This window comes from Piliocolobus tephrosceles, chromosome 18, assembly GCF_002776525.5.
Source record: "Piliocolobus tephrosceles isolate RC106 chromosome 18, ASM277652v3, whole genome shotgun sequence".
Taxonomy (NCBI): Eukaryota; Metazoa; Chordata; class Mammalia; order Primates; family Cercopithecidae; genus Piliocolobus; species Piliocolobus tephrosceles.
The window spans coordinates 50,844,264-50,864,176 of NC_045451.1; positions in this window are offsets into that span (position 1 = coordinate 50,844,264).

Consider the following 19,913-nt stretch of genomic DNA (forward strand, 5'->3'; position numbering starts at 1 on the left):
TATACTAGAACTTATTTTTTGAATGAGGGGATTGTAGATGTCTTTTTATTTTTTCTTCATTGCATCTTTATATATTATATTTTCTGATTTTGTTTTTTTAATGAGAATACCTTTTTTAATAATTAAAAAAGAAAGTTATTTGAAAAATAATGTGAACAAAGCTGGCCTTTATGAATAATAGCTTTCTAAGCTTCGAGGCAGGGAAGAAGAGACAAACAATACGCTTTTAGATTTTTTCTTCCCCATCATTTAATATATTGCAACTCTTCAGAGTGTTATTGTGATGAAGGCAAAGGAGATTTTTTAAAATGATAGCCAGTGAATTATATTTGTAAGCATACCTATTAAGTTGCATTGTGGACTAAATTCTAGATATGATTCACTTTGTTATGATTTGCATTTTCTAAAACTCCAGTTTGTTAACAATTTTAATTAATTAGTGCTTAAAAATGGTAATGATCATTCCACTGTTAGCTTACCTGAACACAGGTTAAAGATTTCACTGGTAATTCACACCTGTAATCCCAGCATTTTGGGAGGCTGAGGTGGCGGACCATTTGAGGTCAGGAGTTTGAGACCAGCCTGGCCAACATGGTGAAACCCTGTCTCTACTAAAAATACAAAAAATTAGCTGGGCGTGGTGGTTCGAGTCTGTAATCCCAGGAGGGTAATCTTGGGAGGCTGAGGCAGGAGAATCTCTTGAACCCTGGAGGCGGAGGTTGCAGTGAACCGAGAATGCGCCGCTGCACTCCAGCCTAGGTGACAGAGCGAGACTCTGTTTCAAAAAACAAAACAAAAAAACCCAAAGTTACACATACATCTTGAAATGGCTTGCAAAAATAACGATCTATCATCACTTTTTGTTATTCGAAGTAATTGAAATCATACAACTCTTCCATTTAGGATCATCATATGAAAATATCCAGAAATGTTAACAAAATGCAATAATTGTGCATCTGTAGAGAACAGTCTGTACTTGAATAATTAGTAAAAGGAGCTGTTGACCCAATTTCCTTTTAGATGGTGTGTAACATGGTTCACCATGCTTCTCTGATCCCTGGAATTACTTCTGTAAAAAGATTTGCAAAATTTTTATCATATGCTGATTTAAACCCAGACTTCAGAAGAGTAAATGTAGATAAACATAGCTTTCTAAACATTTTACTTATGCTGTGGACCAGAGTCAACCTCTTTTTGCTCTGAATTAGTCTGGTCAGGTAATTGCTTATTTGTGGGAGTATATTTGTAAGGTTATAAAAAGTGAGACAAGGAGTTTTCCAAATTAACCTAATGCTCACTTTAAGAAAATATTTCTTTTAGGAAAATCTCTTCCTCAGTTCTTATTTGTCAGAGGTACAACTGACAAGTTTTGATTTACTTGTAAATGTATTTTGAATCCACTTTAGTTCTCTTCTCTGAGCTTCGTCATTAGCTAAATATTTAACATCTCTCATGTAGCCTGGGCAGTGGGTTTTTAACTGAACTTTTGCTTTTTTCTCATCTCTTGTCCAGTTTGTCCCTCACTTAGCACACTGAGTGTGCTTTATTTCTAAAAAGATCACGGCTTCCAGTGTGCTTGGAACAGAACAGAAACTGCTTGTCATGTCGTATAAGGAACTGCCTGACCCATTCCCCATTATCCTCTCCAGGCACATCGCCCACTCCCTTTCTCTCATAGGCACACGTTTAATTCTTCCAAAGCCCTAAGCTCTTTCTGCCTCAAGTCTTCACGCAGAACCTCCCCATCATTTAGTGGTAGCTAATGAGACCTTCTCAGAGATGTCTTTATTCCCAACACTTGAGCACCCTTATCCCTATTTTAAAAAATCATTTATCCCAGTCTGTTTCCTGTATAGTGCTTAGTATACACGGCAGAATTTATTTCTTAGTTGGGTTGCTTGTATTGCCCTTCTCCACCACTCAACGGTGAGCTTGACTGGGGAGGAATCATGTCTATTCCTTTGATTAGAATATTCTCAACAGTTTGCAGAGTGAATAAATGAAATTACTTTTAAAAAATCTGTGCAAATATATCTGTTAGATCAAAAGGCACATATAGTCCAAATTTTTCATAGATTGTCAGCCATAAGACTATACCAATTTATGTTCCCATCGATAATGTAAGAGAATGCCTGTCCCTCCTCCTTGTCTGTCTCCCTCCCATAAAGTTTGTTACTGGTAAATCTTTTCTGTTTCTTTTATGAGAAAAATAGCACTCATGAAAAAACATATTTTAGCTCTAGTTAGAAATTTAAATGTTATTTAAATATTCTAATAATTTATTACAACATAAGAAATTAAAATAAGGTAAAGTATATCAATAGTATATGAACTTAAGACACCAGATTGAGAACTTAGAAAGTTCTGGATCTTGGTCAGACTCAGGGGACCTGGCATCCATCCTGAACCTAACATTGTCCTAACTCTTCCATCATGTCAGGTGATAGGATGATATGATATGAAAAGATGAGAACCAACTATGCAAAGTCATATATTAATTTACTACACTCTTTGGTTCGGCTATGTTCCCTTCATTTGTGTATTTTACATCTTCCTTTTGATGATAAAGAGCACAATTCTCAGAAGTCCTCAAGTATTTTTAAGTAACATGGGAGAGTTGGCTTCTGTTTTTCTAGTAATCATATTGTATCTGTCTTATTGTTGGTAATTTCTGAGGAGGGAGATTTTCTTTTTTATGAGTGTTTTAATTTAGATCTCCACCCATGGGAAGGAATAACATGTAGACAGTTCCACCAGCTTCTGAAACCACATGCCTGGAGTCCTGCCTGCTAATGGAAATGTATGAAGCAGCATCTGTGTTTCTTGCCATGCCGCAGACGCCTATCTGTAGAAGAATGGAGTCTGAAAACAGTGTGGAGCATTAAGGAGAAATGACCTCCAAGGATTTCAGGAATGACTGCAGTTGACAACCACTAGCTCTACCATGAGGAGGAAGGGAAATGCTTCTAAAAGAGGAGCCTGTCATTCTTTATTCTTCAGAGTCAGCGCATTTTTCTACCAAAGACTCATGTATTACCGGCTTTTTACCTAGTGGGGCATCATAGACTGATACTTTTATGATTAGTAAGTTCCAGGTTCGTTTGTCAAACCTGTAAAACTTGCACAACTTATTGTACTCTGTGTTTTAGTGTTGGTGTTTTAAGAAGGAACTACAAAACCTCCTGAAAAGATTAATTTCAGAGAGAACAGCCATTTCTAGTGTCTTATTTATTTATTTTTTGGCTGCATTTTTCGGGTGACAGAATAACGCTTTTATCTCAAGTGGATCTGTAGTGCTTAGGAAAGCACCAAACTTTTAGTTTACACGCACGACTGTTTTCTCTGCAGTTTTGGACATGTTTAACTGACTTTCCTTTGAATAAACACAATATTCTATTCACTGACATTAAGAAGATGATTAGAATCTATTACTTACCAGAATTGTTAATAAATCTGTCTTATACATTAAAATGAGACTGCAGTCACGCCCTACTCTCCCCTTTGAGCTATGTATTCATCTCCTGAAACTCCTTGCTATTGCCACAGGCAGCTGTAAATTAACTTAATAATGCCGCACTGGACACCATAACCTGTAACCTGCAGGAGGGGTGTCTAATCTTTTGGCTTTCCTGGGTCACATTTGGAAGAAGTATTGTCTTGGGCTACATGTAAAATACACTAATACTAATGATAGCTGATGATCCAAAAAAAAAACTCATGATGTTTTAAGAAAGTTTACAAATTTGTGTTGGGCCACATTCAGAGCTGTCTTGGGCCACATGTGGCCCATGGGCCGCAAGTTGGACAAGTTTATCCTAGAGCTTAACAATGTATAGCCAATCGTGAATCAGTATTGTTTCTTTAAACCAGTGAGAATTTCTGACAAACAACTTTGTATCAGCCTATTCCTGGTCCCCATTTTTTGCCTTTACAAATCCACTTGTTGCTAACTGGAGTATATACTGAGGGCAACTTGAATTTATATCTATGCTCCTGGGTTGCAATCCTCTAGCTTAACTCAAATAAACTATCTACTTAAATTAAAATCTGTCTTACAGAAAAATGCGTTATTAGCCTATAGTTTTTTCTTTATTGTTTCATATTAACATTTAACATCATTTCAATTTCTTTATTGAAACTTCTTAAGATTCCCATGGATTCATTCAGTCTGAATTCTAGGTGTGCTTCTCAAAGCACAATTTTTGCAGCATAAATTGATGTTTTTGATCTGAGACTGGCACAGCTGCAACATATCTGGCCTTTCTTCTGGAAGGTACGCCTAAAAGAGATTAAAGGTAGAGAAAACTCCACCTCTGCTCTTCTTCATTAGCACAGCATGTCCATGAGTCAGTTTAGGCTTCCTTTTTGATGCATTAGACACCAGGCCAATTTTATGGATGTTTGTTGCTCAACTTGTGCAACATGGTGGCTTAATGTCAGTCTTCAGTGTGAAGTCAGGATGGACAGATTCTCAGAACACCTCTTTATTTCTTTAGACTCTGAAGTGATGCAATTTCTGCTAAATTGGGTTGGTCTGCTTTCATTTAAGGGAAGTGCTTTGAGCTTATGAAATTTTATCTCCAGTTACTAAGTGTTGCTATACTGAACCTCCTCAGTATTCTTTATTTATTATTGTTTTTTGAGACAGGGTCTCACTCTTGTTGCCCAGGCTGGAGTGCAGTGGCATGATCATGGCTCACTGCAGCCTAGACTTTCCGGGCTCAGGTGATCCACCCACCTTAGCCTCCCAAGTAGCTGAAAGCACAGGTGCATGCCACCACACCTGGCTAATTTTTTATATTTTTGTGTGTGTGTGTGTGTGTGTGTGTATATATATATATATATATATATTTTTTTTTTTTTTTTTAGTAAAGATGGCATTTTGGCATGTTGCCCAGGCTGGCCTTGAACTCCCGGGCTCAGGCTATCCACCTATCTTGACCTCACAAAGTGCTGGGATCACAAGTATGAGCTGCTGTGCTAGGCTGCTCCTCAATATTCAATTGATCTATTACGGTTTTCCTTTTTGGGGGCTACATTTTGATAATTTACATTTTGTAGGAAATTATTTATATCTCCCAATGTTTTCAAATTTATTATTACATATGTGCACTTAGTACTTTTCTTAGAAATTTTAAAGTAAATTTTTATAGAATAACTTTTCTTTATCCTAGTAATAAGGATCTGGAGAGTGAATCGAAAAAAAGAATCTATTCACAATCTCAGTTAGAAATTGTAAAATTCTTGCAAGTTACTTTCCTGAGAATCCACAGAAGAATATTAATAAAGGACATAAAATAGGATCAAAGAAAATAGAAAGACATTATTAGATTTCTGGATGAAAATAATTACTATTATAAAATATCAATTACTAAAAAAATGCTTAATGCAATTCTCAGACTTGACCCATAGTATAAGTGGGGAATAGAGATGGGAGAGAATGAAAAAAATCTGAAAGTCTATGTGAAAGAAGATATGTACCTAAAAGCTAATAAAAGAATAATTATGAAGAATATTGAAGGGTTTTGTCTTACCAGATATCAAAATTTACTATAAGGATACTATTATTCAAAAAGCAACTGTTAGATATAATTATTGTTTCTGAACGCACATTTCTATGTGGGAGGCTTCAGCTACAGGAAAGCTGACCTTGCTCCCCATCTCTCCTTCGTGCCTGTTTTTGGATGTAGGAAGAAATCATCTGATTGATGAGCTTGGAAGAAGAAACTAAACTTACTTGGTTCAGCCCATTGTCCTTGCCCCCATGAATCCTCATCTAGAGTTTTCTCTCTTTTGAAGCCAGTCTGTTGACAAGACGCATCTTGTGCTTATGCTAGCTATAAGCTCAAAGAGGCACCCTCCATCTTTCTGCCATGGTTGTGGGGGTTGTCTGTGACTGGGTGAGAAAATTCAATTCTGAGATGAGTATTAGGATGCTCACTGTGACTGCCCATCTCAACCATATCACCCACATCTATTATGTTACAAATTATAAAGCTTATGTATATATATTTTATCTCTTTTCTATACCTTATTTCTCATTTGCATCTAATATGTTGGTTCCCTAACATTTAACAGATATGTCATTATTCTAGGAATAGATACATAGAATACATAAAGTATAATATTTTGCAGGTAACAAAAATAATTAATTAGAGATATACCAGGTGACTTAGAGGTATACGTACTGAGTGTTGTTGAGTGAGAAGAGCAAGATGTAGAATAATGAATGTAATATTGTGTGTGTGTGTGTGTGTGTGTATTGTATATGACTGTAAGTGATTATTTGAACATAGAAAAACTGTGAAGGATCAAGACAGGCTATTAGAGTGGGTTTTTAATGCAAGAAAACACTACTATGATGTGTTTAACTGAGGGGAGAGGTAGCTAAGCTATAAAGGAAATGGAAAAAGATTTCACTGAGAACTCTGGAATACGTATCCTAACACCACATTTATTCATCTATGTCAAATTAAATACATATTTGAAACATTAAAATTTAAAAAAGTCATTGATATGTTTAATATATTTCCTTTCAAAGTAGTAACTATTAAAAGAAAGTTTAGTATTTGATGTTTAAAACAATCTCAAAAAAGATGAACTTTACTATTTGATGTTTAAAACTATTTAGAAAAAGTTTTATATATATATACATGTGTAATTGTTATTTTAGAGCTTTGTCTAGTAACAAAAATAGCATAAAAATACTCTGCTGTTGGATTTCTCTGAGTTATGTGTTTTGCGCTAAATAAGAACAATGTGGTCTGAAAACACATGCTTCAGTTCTGCTCGTGCTGCTGAAGGTATTGACAGAGTGATCAACTATGTTCATTTATTTTTCACATGACTGATAGAGATGTGCACTTGAATTAAAAGAGACAGGGGAAAAAATAGGGAAGAACCTTATTTTTACTAGCAGTTTGAAATGAAATCCCCAAAGAGCATCTTTCACTACTTTGGAAATAGCATTCTTACTGCTGAAGACAGAGGGAGAGAATTGCTGTCCTGGCAATGGGTGTCAATAAAAAAGTGACATTACTAGGGGCACTGTGATTCACTAGCAATTTCTAGGAGCACAAAAAGTTTCAAAAAGTGATCCCAGCTGTACCATTGGAAACTCTGGCCCATAGCAGGTGGGTAGTTCCCAGCAGGTGAGCATAGAGGCTAGTTATCCTCATCACCAAGCCCAAGGCAATGATCTGGGAGAGTCTTGTCAGCTGTGAGCCAGCATCTCTCTCCAATGGGTCTAATTCAAGAGGCTTACCAGGACAGGAAGTGGGGTCTCTAGGCAGTGGCTTCAGATGTGTGGCTGGATCATAAATCAAAGCAATCCTGAATTCATGCAAGCAACTTAGGAAAAAGCATGCAGCCTAAAAGAGTAGGTCTCCTTTGGAGGAACTAGACTGTAAGCTCTCAGAGGGCAGGGGTCAAGTCTCTCATTTGCCACTTCTCACCTGGTCCACTACTTAGCTCTCAACAGCTACTTGTTGAGTAAATAAGTGGAAGGATGAATCACTGGATGTGGGAGTAGAGATGGAGGGAATTGAATTGTGATCCTTAGCTGTGCTCCAGATAGAGCTAGTCAAATAAAAGCTAGAAGCCGGGGGGGGGGGGGGGGGGGTCCCCATAATCCCCTTGAGGCTATACTCTAAAGATCATTGAACACCCAAATACACTTTTATTTCAAGTGAGCAAGGGAGATGATGTTTACTGAATACCCTTTATATACTTAATTGTGGTGCTATTTTTAAAAATATTATGTATTTAGGCCGGGCGCGGTGGCTCAAGCCTGTAATCCCAGCACTTTGGGAGGCCGAGATGGGCAGATCACGAGGTCAGGAGATCGAGACCATCCTGGCTAACACGGTGAAACCCCGTCTCTACTAAAAATATAAAAACTAGCTGGGCGAGGTGGCGGGCGCCTGTAGTCTCAGCTACTTGGGAGGCTGAGGCAGGAGAATGGCGTAAACCCGGGAGGCGGAGCTTGCAGTGAGCTGAGATCCGGCCACTGCACTCCAGTCCGGGTGACAGAGCAAGACTCCGCCTCAAAAAAAAAAAAGATTATTAACTCTTTTTATAGACAAGGCAACAAACACTCAGAAATGATGAACCCAGTAATTTATTCAAAATCACCATACTGGTAAGTGGTGTAGCTGAATATTTGAACCAGATCTGTCTGACTTCAAAGTTCATGCTTTTCCCACAGCACCAATGACTCTGAAAGGAAAGGTATAACTACATAAGAGAACAGTTCATAATTTGGTAGAGAGTACATTTTTAGTCTTCATGTCCCCTTATTTGCAGACTGAAAACAAAGCAGTCTTATCTGCTATGACTTTGGTTTTTAAAAATCATGGTATTTATTAGAATTTCAAATAACTACAGATTTGTATGTTTATCAAAAGGGGATGTGGGTTTATAAAAGTTGAAAAATACTGTACTTGTGTATTTTGTGTTCATTCTCTTCTTAAACTGTTTTAATCTTTATCTTTGAAGTTATATTTAAAAAATCAAGGAATTACAATATCTTAATATTTAGTTATGAGTTACTTGTTTTTTTTTTTTTCAAAAAAAATTTAAAGACAAATTTTTAAGGGAAGTATTTAGATTCACAGTGAAAATGAGAGGAAGGCACAGAAGATTTCCCCTATACTCCCTACCCCCCATAGCCTCCCTGATGATCAACATCCCCTACCAGAATGGCATATTTGTAACAGTAATGAATCTACACAGACATATCACAATCACCATAGTCCATTGCTTCCATTAGGGAACACTTGGTATTATACATTTGGTGGATTTGGACAAATGTGTAATGACACGTATGCACCATTATAGTATCATACAGAGTATTTTCACTGCCCTAAAAATGCTCTGTGCTCTGCCAATTTATTTCTCTCCCTCCCCAACCCCTAGCAGTCACTGATCTTTACTGTCTCCGGAGTTTTGTCTTTTCCATAATGTCACATAGTTAGAATCATACAGAATGTAGCCTTTTCAGATTGGGCTTCTTTCACTGAGCAATATGCATTTATAGTGCTTAGATGTCTTTTTATGGCTTGATAGTGCACTTCTTTTTAGTGATAAATAATATTCCTTTGTCTGTCTGTACCAGTTAATTTATCATTCACCTACTGAAGAATATTTTGGTTGCTTCTCAGTTGTTTTGGCAATTATGAATTAAACTGCCATAAACATCTATGTGCTGGCTTTCACATGGACATAAATTTTCAACTTCTTTGAGTAGACACTAAGGAGTATGACTGTTGAATCATATGTTAAGAGTATGTTTAGTTTTTTAAGAAACTGCCAATTGTCTTCCAAAGAAGTTGTACTATTTTACATTTGCATCAGAAATGAATGAGAGTTTCGGTTGTTCCACATCTTTGACAGCACTTGGTGTTATCAGTATTTTGACTATTTTAATTGATATGTAATATTATCTCATTGTTGCTTTAATTTGCATTTTCCTGATGATATATCATGTGAAGCATATCTATTTGCTATTTATGTATCTTCTTTGGTGAGCTGTCTATTAAGGTCTTTGGCTGATTTTTAAATCAAGTTGTTTGTTTTCTTATTGCTAAATTTTAAGAGTTATTTCTATATTTTAGATAACGGTCTTCTATCAAGATTTGTCTTTTACAAATATTTTCTTCCAGTCTGTGGTTTGTCTTCTCATTCTCTTGACATTGTCTTCGCGGAGCAGACATTTTTAATTTTAATGAAATCTAGCTTACCAATTATTTCCTTTACGGATCATGCCTTCTGTGAACTAAAACGTCATTGCCATATTCAAGGTCATCTAGGTTTTCTCCTGTGTTATCTTCTAGAAGTTTCATAGTTTTGCATTTTACATTTTAGCTCTATGATCCCTTTTAGTTAGTTTTGTGAAAGGTACAAGATTTGTGTCTAGATTCACCTCTCTGCATGTTGATGTCCAGTTCCAGCACTAGTTGATGAAAGACTGTCATTTCTCCATTGCATTTTTTTTGCTCTTTTGTCAAAGATCAGTTGACTATATTTGTGTGGGTCTATTTCTGGGCTCTATTCTGTTGCACTGATTTAATTGGCTAGTCTTTAGCCAATATCACACTGTCTTGATTACTCAAGGTTCATAGCAAGTCCTGAAGTCAGGTAGTGCCAGTCCTCCAACTTTTTGCTTCTCTAAAATTGTTCTGGCTATTCTGAATCTTTTGCCTTTCTGCATAAACTTTATTTTGTTTGTTTGTATTATTATTATTATTTTTGAGATGTAGTCTCACTCTGTTGCCCAGGCTGGAGTGCAATGGCACAATCTCAGTTCACTGTAACCTCTGCCTCCTGGATTCTAGCAATTCTCCTGCCTTAGCCTCCCAAGTAGTTGGAATTACGGGCATGTACCACCACACCCAGTTAACTTTTTTTGTTTGTTTGTTTTTTGTTTTTTTTGAGTAGAGATGGAGTTTTGCCATGTTGGCCAGGCTGGTCCTGAACTCCTGGCCTCAAGTGATCTGCCCACCTCAGCCTCCCAAAATGCTGGGATTACATGTGTGTGTGAGTCACTGTGCCTGGGCCTTTCTACTTAAACTTTCAAATCAGCTTGTTGGTATCAACAAAATAATTTTCTGGGATTTTCATTTGGATATAACTAAGTCTACAGGACATGTTGGGAAGAACTGACTTCTTGACAATATTAAGGCTTCTGATCCATGGACCTGAAATATCTTTCCATTTTATTTAGTTCTTATTCGATTTCTTTCAAAAGTTTTGTAGTATTCCTCATATATATCTTAAACATATTTTGTTAAATTTATACCTAAGTTCTGAATTTTGGGGGATGATAATATAAATGACATTGTATTTTAAATCCCAAATTTTACTTGTTCATTGTTGGTATATGGGAAAGCAATTGATTTTTTTATTTTAAGTTGTATCCTGCAATCTTCCTGTAATTGCTTATTAGTTTCAGAAATTTTTTGGCTGATTCCTTCAGATTCTTTACATAGACAGAACAGTTTTATTTTTTTTCTTCTCAATCTATATTCCTTTTATGTCACTGTCTTGTCTTACTGCATTAACTAGTGCAATATGACATTAAAAAGGAGTGGTGAGAGGAAACATTCTTGCCTTTTTTCTGATCTTACTGAGAAAATCTTAGAGTTTCTTATCATTAAGTATGATGTTAGCTGTAGGTTTTTTGTAAATATTCTTTATCAAGTTGAGACAGTTTCCCTCAATTTTTAGTTTACTGATATATATTTTTTTTAATCATGAATGAGGGTTGAATTCTTTTTTTTAGCTTGTTGATGTGATGAATTACATTAATTGACTTCAAAAAGCTGAACCAGTTTTGCATACTGGGATAAATCCCATGTGGTTGTGGTATATATTTTTAAAAATATGTTGATGGATTTTATTTGCTACTATTTTTTTGAGGATTTTTGTATCTATGTTCATGAGAGATATTGGTCTGTAGTTTTCTTTTTTTTTTTTTTGGTAATATTTTTGTCCAGTTTTGGTATAGAAGAATGCTGGCCTCATAGATTGAGTTAGGAAGTATTCCCTCAGCTTCTATCTTCTGATAGAGACTTTAGAGAATTGGTATAATTTATTCCTTAAATATCTGATAGAATTCGCCAGTGAACCCATCTGGGCCTGTTGCTTTGTGTTTGGAAAGGTTATCAATTATTTATTAAATTTCTTTAACACATACAGGCCTATTCAGACAGTGTATTTCTTTTTGTGTCAGTTTTGGCAGATCATGCCTTTCAAAGAATACGTTTGTTTCATCTAGACTCTCTAATTTGTGGGCATAGAGTCATTCGTATTATTCCTTGACTATGCATTTAATGTCCATGGGATCTGTAGTGATGTCCCCTTTTCATTTCTGATATTAGCAATTTGTGTCATCTCTCTTTTTTTCTTACTCAACCTAGCTAGAATTTTATTGATTTTTTTTTTATCTTTTCAAAGAACCACCTTTTGATTTCACTGATTTTTCTCTATTGTTTTCCTTGGTTTCAGTTTCATTGATTTCTGCTCTAAGTTTTATTATTTCTTTCCTTCTGCTTACTTTGAATTTAATTTGATTTTTTTTTTTTTGTAGTTTCCAAAGGTGGAAACTCAAATGATTGATTTTAGATTTTTCTTTTTTTTAGTGTATACATTTAATGCTATAAATTTTCCTCTAACCACTCCTTTCTCTGCATTCCACAAATATCATAAGTTTAGTTTGAAACATTTTAAAATTATCTTGAAATTTCTTCTTTGACCCATGTATTATTTAGAAGTGTCTTCACAATTTAAAAAAACCCTTTTTAGTATTACAAAAATAGTAAATATGCATTGCAGAAAGTTAGAACACCCAGTCCAAAAGGAAATTAAAGTCACCAAATTCTGACTACCAGAGAGTATTTTTATTAAAACCTTAAAGTACATGTCTTGTTTGTAAAATGGGATAAATTGCATCTTCTTTGCAAGAAGTGTTTGGGAGAATTAAATAATTAAACAAGTGATGTTAAAAAAATACTTAGCGTAACATTTAAGTACATAGAGGGTACTTAATAAATATTAGTTCCCTTTCCTGATTGAAATTCTTCCAGTTACTTTTCTATTCACATTTACTTGTCTTTTTGTACCAAGGTAAGATTCTACTGTAAGTGCTGTTTTGTTACTTGCTTTTTGCGTGAATGAGCTCTACCTTTTAGAACTCATTAAATATTCATCTTCTTAATGTCAGTAAATACTTATCTTCTCTAATACTCAGTCCATATTCAAATTTCCTCAAATAAACAGAACATGATTTTATAGTTCATTTGTCCAAATCAGGATCTGATTCAGAAACACAATTTTTTCCTCAAATTTCTTTAACTTTAGCAGTGTCCTTTTATTGAATTATTCTTTTTAATATCAACTTGTTGAAAAAAACTGAAGCAGTTATCCCACAAAATGTTCCTCTTTTGTATTGGTCTTGGGATGTTGTTTAACTTGTTCCTCTATCCTTGGATTTCTAATCCCTTGTGCTTTACTCCTATATTTAAAGGTTTGTCAAATTCTAATTAAATATTTTTGTCCAGAATGCATCCTAAATACTTCATATTGCATCTTATCGGAAGACAGCATAACATATGATTGACCCACTTGCTTCTTTTTTTTTTTTTTGAAATAAGGTTGGATGGGGTCTTGCTATGTTGCCCAGGGTAATCTCAAACTCCTTGGCTCAAGCTTTCCTCCTGCCTTGGCCTCTTAAAGTGCTGGGATTTCAGACATGAGCTACTATACTTGGCTTTTTTTTTTTTTTTTTTTTTTTGTCTGAATGCTGCTAATTGATTCAGGTTAAATAGGAATGAAGACCCCAAGGGAGAGTCTAGTGATCTGAAGTGATGGTCTATTTAACCTGTGAAACAAGTTCCAAAATATTTCAACAGTTGCAAAAATACACCAAATATTAAAGATATTAAACTAGCTCATGGTAATACGCTTCAAGGTCTAAAGACAAAGCGGCTTATCTGTGCAGCTGACTTCAGTGGTGCCCAATAGGTCCAGACTGTTACAGGTCTAGACGGGCTGAGAAATAAAGACCTGAAAGCTGGACCAGCCCAATTTCCTGCTTTCATCTAAACTTACTCTCCACAAATAATAAGAGTAAGTTTAAGTAAAGGAAATTTAAGTAAGGGAAACGTATGTTCAGGTTTGCATTTCAGATGTGTCTTTTCAGTGCCAGCACCAAAGAGGCACTAAAAATACACATCTGAAATGCAAACCTGAACATGTGTTTCCCTTACCTAAGTGTTTTGAGTGTCTTCCCAAATACTGTAAGATAAACTTCCAGCTATTTTGAGTGACACATGGTTTTCCAAAGCTTGGTCAATGACATTTTCAGTCTAATTTCCTGTCCTTCCCTGGCATGACTTTATGCTCTTTATGTGTGTGACATACCAGACTGCTGGTGGTTCCCCCACCACTGCTGGAACAGGACTCCCCCACCCCCTTCCTAGCTGCTTCCCTATCACTAAGCTCAGGATCCGTCTTCTCCAGATACCCGGCTCTGAGCTCGCATACTAGCCTGTGCTCTGTGTCTGCATGCCCACAGCACCCAGGTAGAGTTTTCTTAAAGGTTATACTGAAATGTTTGCTTAAATTTGATCTCTGTTATTGGCCTTTGATTCCCCCAAGTGTGGGATTCTCTTTGTACCCCCAATGCCTAGTCTATTCATAGCAGATACTGCATAAATATTTGTTGAGCTGAAGTGAACTCAGTGGATTAAAAGCCTGAGCAAAATATGAGCTAGAAATCATTCCTCTGAGGGTTACATCAAAGAACAGAGCTGAGGGGTCCTGGGAGGAAATCTAAGATCAGGGTCAGTGACATCAATTCAGACAGTAGGATATGGGCAAGTTTCAGTGTCTGAAACTTAAGGAATCAGAAGAGGCAGCTACTTGGTGCACCCAACTCCAAACCAGGAAATGACTGTGTTCTAGAAGGCGGACTCTCCCTCTGCTCTGCCTTGGGCTGGGTGGGAGGGGCTGGCTTCTAATCATCTTTCAGGGTGTGCCCTTCTTCCTGTCTTTCTGGACTCAGCCTACTCTTTCCTGGCTTTCTACTGTCTCTTGTTCCCTCATTTTTCCTTCCTGCTATTTCATTTTTTTCCCTCTCTGCCTATTGATTCTTCTCTTTCTGTGTTTTTTTTCTATTACTTCCCTCCTTTGTGTTTTCACTCTTTCTCATTACCTCTGGGCAGAATGAGGATCTGAAGCTTGTATCAACCTCTTTATCAAAGGAAAATTTTGTGTTTTGCATTTTCACTTAAAAATGTAAATGTCCCCACATAACTTTTTCTCACTCTTAAAAAAATCAACTAATTAAAGTGCTTGATGTTCATTTAGATTTAATTCAAATCTGCTGTGCAAGAGCTTGAAGAAAAGCAAACTACTGTGTGTTAGGGGGAAACGTGACCCCCACCTTTACTGGGGTCAGGTTCAAGCATCCATCCTCCTGATCCATCTATTATCCCCCTGATCCATCTATCATTCCCCTGATCCATCTATCATCTATCATCATCCATCGATCAGGGGGATGGATATCCTGACAAAGGTGTTACATCCCCTTCTCTTTCAGCCCAACAAGGACAACACAGGGAAAGAGGTGAGGTTAACACAAAATCCCAAATAATTCTGGAGTTCGAATTTCAAAGAGTTGTCCCTCAGGGAACAATTGTTCATTGCTCTCCAAGAGGTTTTGTCCAGTTTTCTCAATTGACTATAAAACATTCCAGGGATTGCATACCTGCAGCTTTACTCACAAAGAGGATCCTTTAGGACTGATTTCTTCTTGAACAAAATGCCTGGAATCTTCAAGTCATTCTCATTCAGGAAAGATATTTTATCCAACAGGGATTATCTTGCTAAACAGGAATAGGCGACAACTGGGCAATTTAACACCCAGAGATTATGTAGCCCAAGAAACTCACTTTTTGAAGGTGATGACTGTGAAGCCCAGAGGGATAAGGGACTGGTCTACCCTTCCACGGCCTGCCAGAGTTGAGGACAAAGTGCTAGTAGATAAGGGGGACATGTATCAACATCTACAGGATGTGGTCTAATTTTATATTTCAAAAGTTGAAGATCAAAGCAAAGACAGTCAAAAGTGGGGTTTTCTAGGCTTCAGTTAAATGAGTGAAGAAATGTAATGCACCTACAACCACAGCCTTATTTCCATGTAGATAAACTGCCTCTCCTTAGTAACGATTACAGTGAGCCTAGAGTAGGTGAGGATCATTGAGTACTCATTTTTACAAATTCTCCTCTTGCATTCTAGGGATTTAATGACTTTCTTATTTTCCCAGGGCTTTTCCAGAAGAGGTATTCTGTAGAAAGGACCTACCCAGTGCTTAACTTCCTGTGATGTGAATAATATCGAGTGTACTGATGGTATCTCTCACATGCACAGCATTTGTTCTGCTCCGGGGGATCCTGCCTTATGTCTATTGTTCTAGTTTCCCTCTTCCTAGCACTAAAACCCTTCCTATATCTCTCTCAACTTACTCATAGAATTCAAGCATTTGAGAGCCTGAGGAAACCTAAAATGAACCAGTCTGGTGGCTTTCAAATTTCTTTTAACCACAACTCATGGTTAAAAACATAGTTATGCCACCAACAAGTACACACACATACACACAGACACATGTACAGAAGCAAAACAAAATTTTTAAGGCAATACTTACTCTTACTTTGTGTGATGTATTCAGATTTTTAAAAAATTTTATTAAATTTCATTAAAAATGTTGGTCTAGATAGGCATGCTAAATTGACTTTGTGACCCATAATTGGAGGTGTGACTAAAAATTTGAAAAACACAGATTTGGTCAAATTCTTTAATTTTATAAATAAGCAAAGAAATGAGAACAGATTTTATGTGACTTATCCAAGAATTAGACAAAAGTATGAATAGAATTCTCAATCCAGTCATGCAAAGTTGCAAGCCTTGGTTGCAAGAAGCTGAAGTATCTAATATTTTACCCCAGAAAGGTTAATAACACATCTTTTTATAATTTATTCTTTTAAAAGATAGATTTTTCCCATAATCTACAGCTAATAGAAGAGATGATTTTGGTAAAAATGTTAAGAAGTGACTGAAGAAGGATAACTCAACAAATATTCATTTTACAGGCAGGTATTAGTGCCTAACATGTACTGAACACAGTCTGACCTAGAGCCATAAAGATAAAGGAGATAATGGTATAATTTTGGATCAGGGTGTGCCAATAGGCATGGAAAGAAAGGAACTAATTCAATTCCTGCTGTGAAGTGTTATACATGACTGATTGGTTATGCAAAATTGACAAATATTTAATGAATGCCCACTACGGTGATTGTATTTTCTAAAACTCAATTTAATGTAACAAGAATGTATACATAAGAGGACAACAGGTGGATGATTTTAAGTTAAGCCTGAGAGGGGTGATGATAATAATTACAAACCTGCCCTGAAAATTCAGGAGGTATGGTTGCTATTAATCACGCACCCAACCCTTAGAGTCACCAATTGTTTCAACTTTCAGAACTCATGAGAAAGCATTTCCTTATTTTGACCAGATTTTCTTGTTGGTAAATTGATGGATGTTTTCTCTTTCAAGTAGTCACTGCTAATCTATCTGTCTGTCATGGAGCTTAGTGGTTTCAACTTCAGATTTCATTTCTCAGCCTTTTTTCTTGTTAAGCTACTTGTTTTTCTGTCTTAGCTGAGGATGCTTGACAAGTACTTTGCCAAAACATGCAGTGAAATGAACACACCCTCATCTTCAGAGAAAGAACACTCCTTTTTATTCCATGGAAACCGTAATTCCTAAGCCAGTGAGATTATCTGTGGTCTTTTCTCTTTATCCCCTCCTTTCACCCTTTAGGGGAGAGAAGAGTGTGGAGGGAGGAATCGGGGAAGCCCAGTGCCCTACTGATGCTCTGGACTTTGTTTTTGGAGGTAGCCTGTGATGCAGGGCAGAAAAGAGCTGATGCCTTGGAGAGAGACTGGGAGAGGCTGGAGTTAATAGAGGGTAGGTGTCCTGTTCTGTCTTATTCTGCTAGTGAATTGCTCACTTTTTCAGATTCTCTGGCTTGCTTTCTCCTTTTAGAGAGCCTCTCGAGTCTCTTGACCCTCCCCTCAGAAAATCTGAAAATTGAAGAAGGAAGACATTAGCTTCCTAAATTAAAATAGATCAGTTACTTAGTTGATACCAAGTTACCTATGCGTTAAAGAATTTTTCTTTACTTTTTGTTTCTTTAGATAATTGGTTGTTTTTTTACTGATACATTTTATGAAACTGGGATGAGTGAAAAAGTGGTAAGGTTCCAGTTAACTTTTTTTAGCACTTGCTCTGTGACTTGGTCCTCAAGTACTACTAGATTTCAGTAGTTGGTGGAGGCATTCTGAGTCTTTGGTAAAGGATGCTAATCATGCTGTGAAGATTATACTGCTGTATGAATAGATAACAGCCATCAGAAAAAGTTAGTGACTCTTATTAGCTTGCGACATTTGTTTGGGGGAATTTGCACCCAGTTTGTAACTGTTATGAAAGTGATTACTATATAAACGGAATGTTCCCTCACACGTCCAGGTCTTCCATCCTATCCAAGGGATAAAACAAAACATTTTATGCGAGTCAAAATGTCAGTTGTCACAGTACCTTCTTTCTGGCCAACATCACAGTGCAGTTGAGGTGGAGCATTTACGTTCCCTAAATTAAGGGAAGCAAAGAGATGGGTGGAAATGGAAACTATGGAAATAGAAAATAACAAAGAGCAGGCTAGTACATCAAATCCACAAATTGTGAAAGATTAGTCATAGTGTAATATATTCTGGACAGTGTAAAAATCTTCAGTTGTTTGAAATTAGGAATGAAGATAAGTAATAAGTGCCATCTCAGATAAGATCTACCATTATCATGTCAGATCATGCCCTCTTTGCTGGGAATATATATATATATATTCTTGTTCTCATTTGCACTGAAGAATAAGCTGGGAATATTTTTTTCCTCTAAAACATGTATTTAAATCTAAGAATACTTATTGATATCTGTCAACAGAGTTCTATCAATCAGACCACAGGTAATACCTGGGAGATTCTCTTGTGGCATTGTGGTTCAGGTCCTCTCATGTCTATTTTCTTGGAGGAGAGAGTTCTTCAGGGTTAGAATTGTTAGATATAATTTGGTTCTTTCTTAGAAAATTACATCCTATAACTTTGGTTCTAGGACTATACTATTTGTAGATAGAGGCTGGATACATTGTAGATAGCAAAGCCTAAATTGTCTTCAGTCCAAAAACCAAGTAAGTTTTACGGCCATCAAAAACAACTGGAACAACCTAACCCTTGGTAGCAGGGGTTATCTATTTAAATATGCCTTTATAATGCTGGCATCCTTATAAACAAATATAAGCTTCATAATGATATTGGCTGAATTCACAGACTCAGAACTGGAAGGAAAACTGGAACTCCAGAGATACAAAAAAAAGTATAGCTATGATTATTGTACTTTGATGTATAAGGTGTCTTCAGTAACATCAAGGACTATCTTGTTAACAATGTGCTGTAATATACAGATTTTAAAATATGTGCATAGTCATTAACCCCAAAATTTCAATTCTAATGGAAATAATGTAAAGTGCATGTTAAGCTCTATGCACAAAGATACTAATCACACAATCACTTATAATATAAAAGGAGTAGAGGAAACCTCAGTGTCCTTTCATGGGATGAAATACCTCTTAAAGTATTTTACAAAGAATATGAAGCATAAAATGCAGGCACAGGCTTTTATATAGGATAATCTTAATTTAAAAAATAATGTATGCAATGAATATGGGTATTAGACAAAGGCTAAATTTCAGTCACAGATTTGGTTTTCCTAGGCCTTACCTGTCAGTTGAAGGGTAGAGCTGTGTTAGCATTAGTTGAAGAGAATTATCATAGTGTTAGTTGTTGTCTCTGGGTAATGGGAAATGATTTTCATTTTCTTTTATATTTTTACATTTTCTAAATTTTCTACAATGAGCATTGATTTGTTTTTCTAAGACCAGCCGAGCCGGCGCAAAAGAACCAGCCGGTAGGCAAGTGTAGGAGCAAAACTGCACGTTAATTTTTGGTAACCTAAGGTGTGGGGGAGAAGTCTGTCAGCCTCCGGCAAAGGAGGCCGGCAGAGTCCCCCGGTGGGGCTCTCCGACGGACTTCCCACAGTCCCGACATCCCGACAGGAGTGGGGCTGTGAGAAGGCCGGTGGCTCACTGGCCGTGAGCCGCTTTTCTAGGAGTGGGAGGGCAATAGGCGGGACACGGGCGCGTCGGGGGCCGTTCCACAGGTGCGACCAGGTAAATCTTGGTCTCTTCGGATTGACGTCACCTGGCACATGCCCAGTTGATCTGCACCTTCCCCGGGGGCC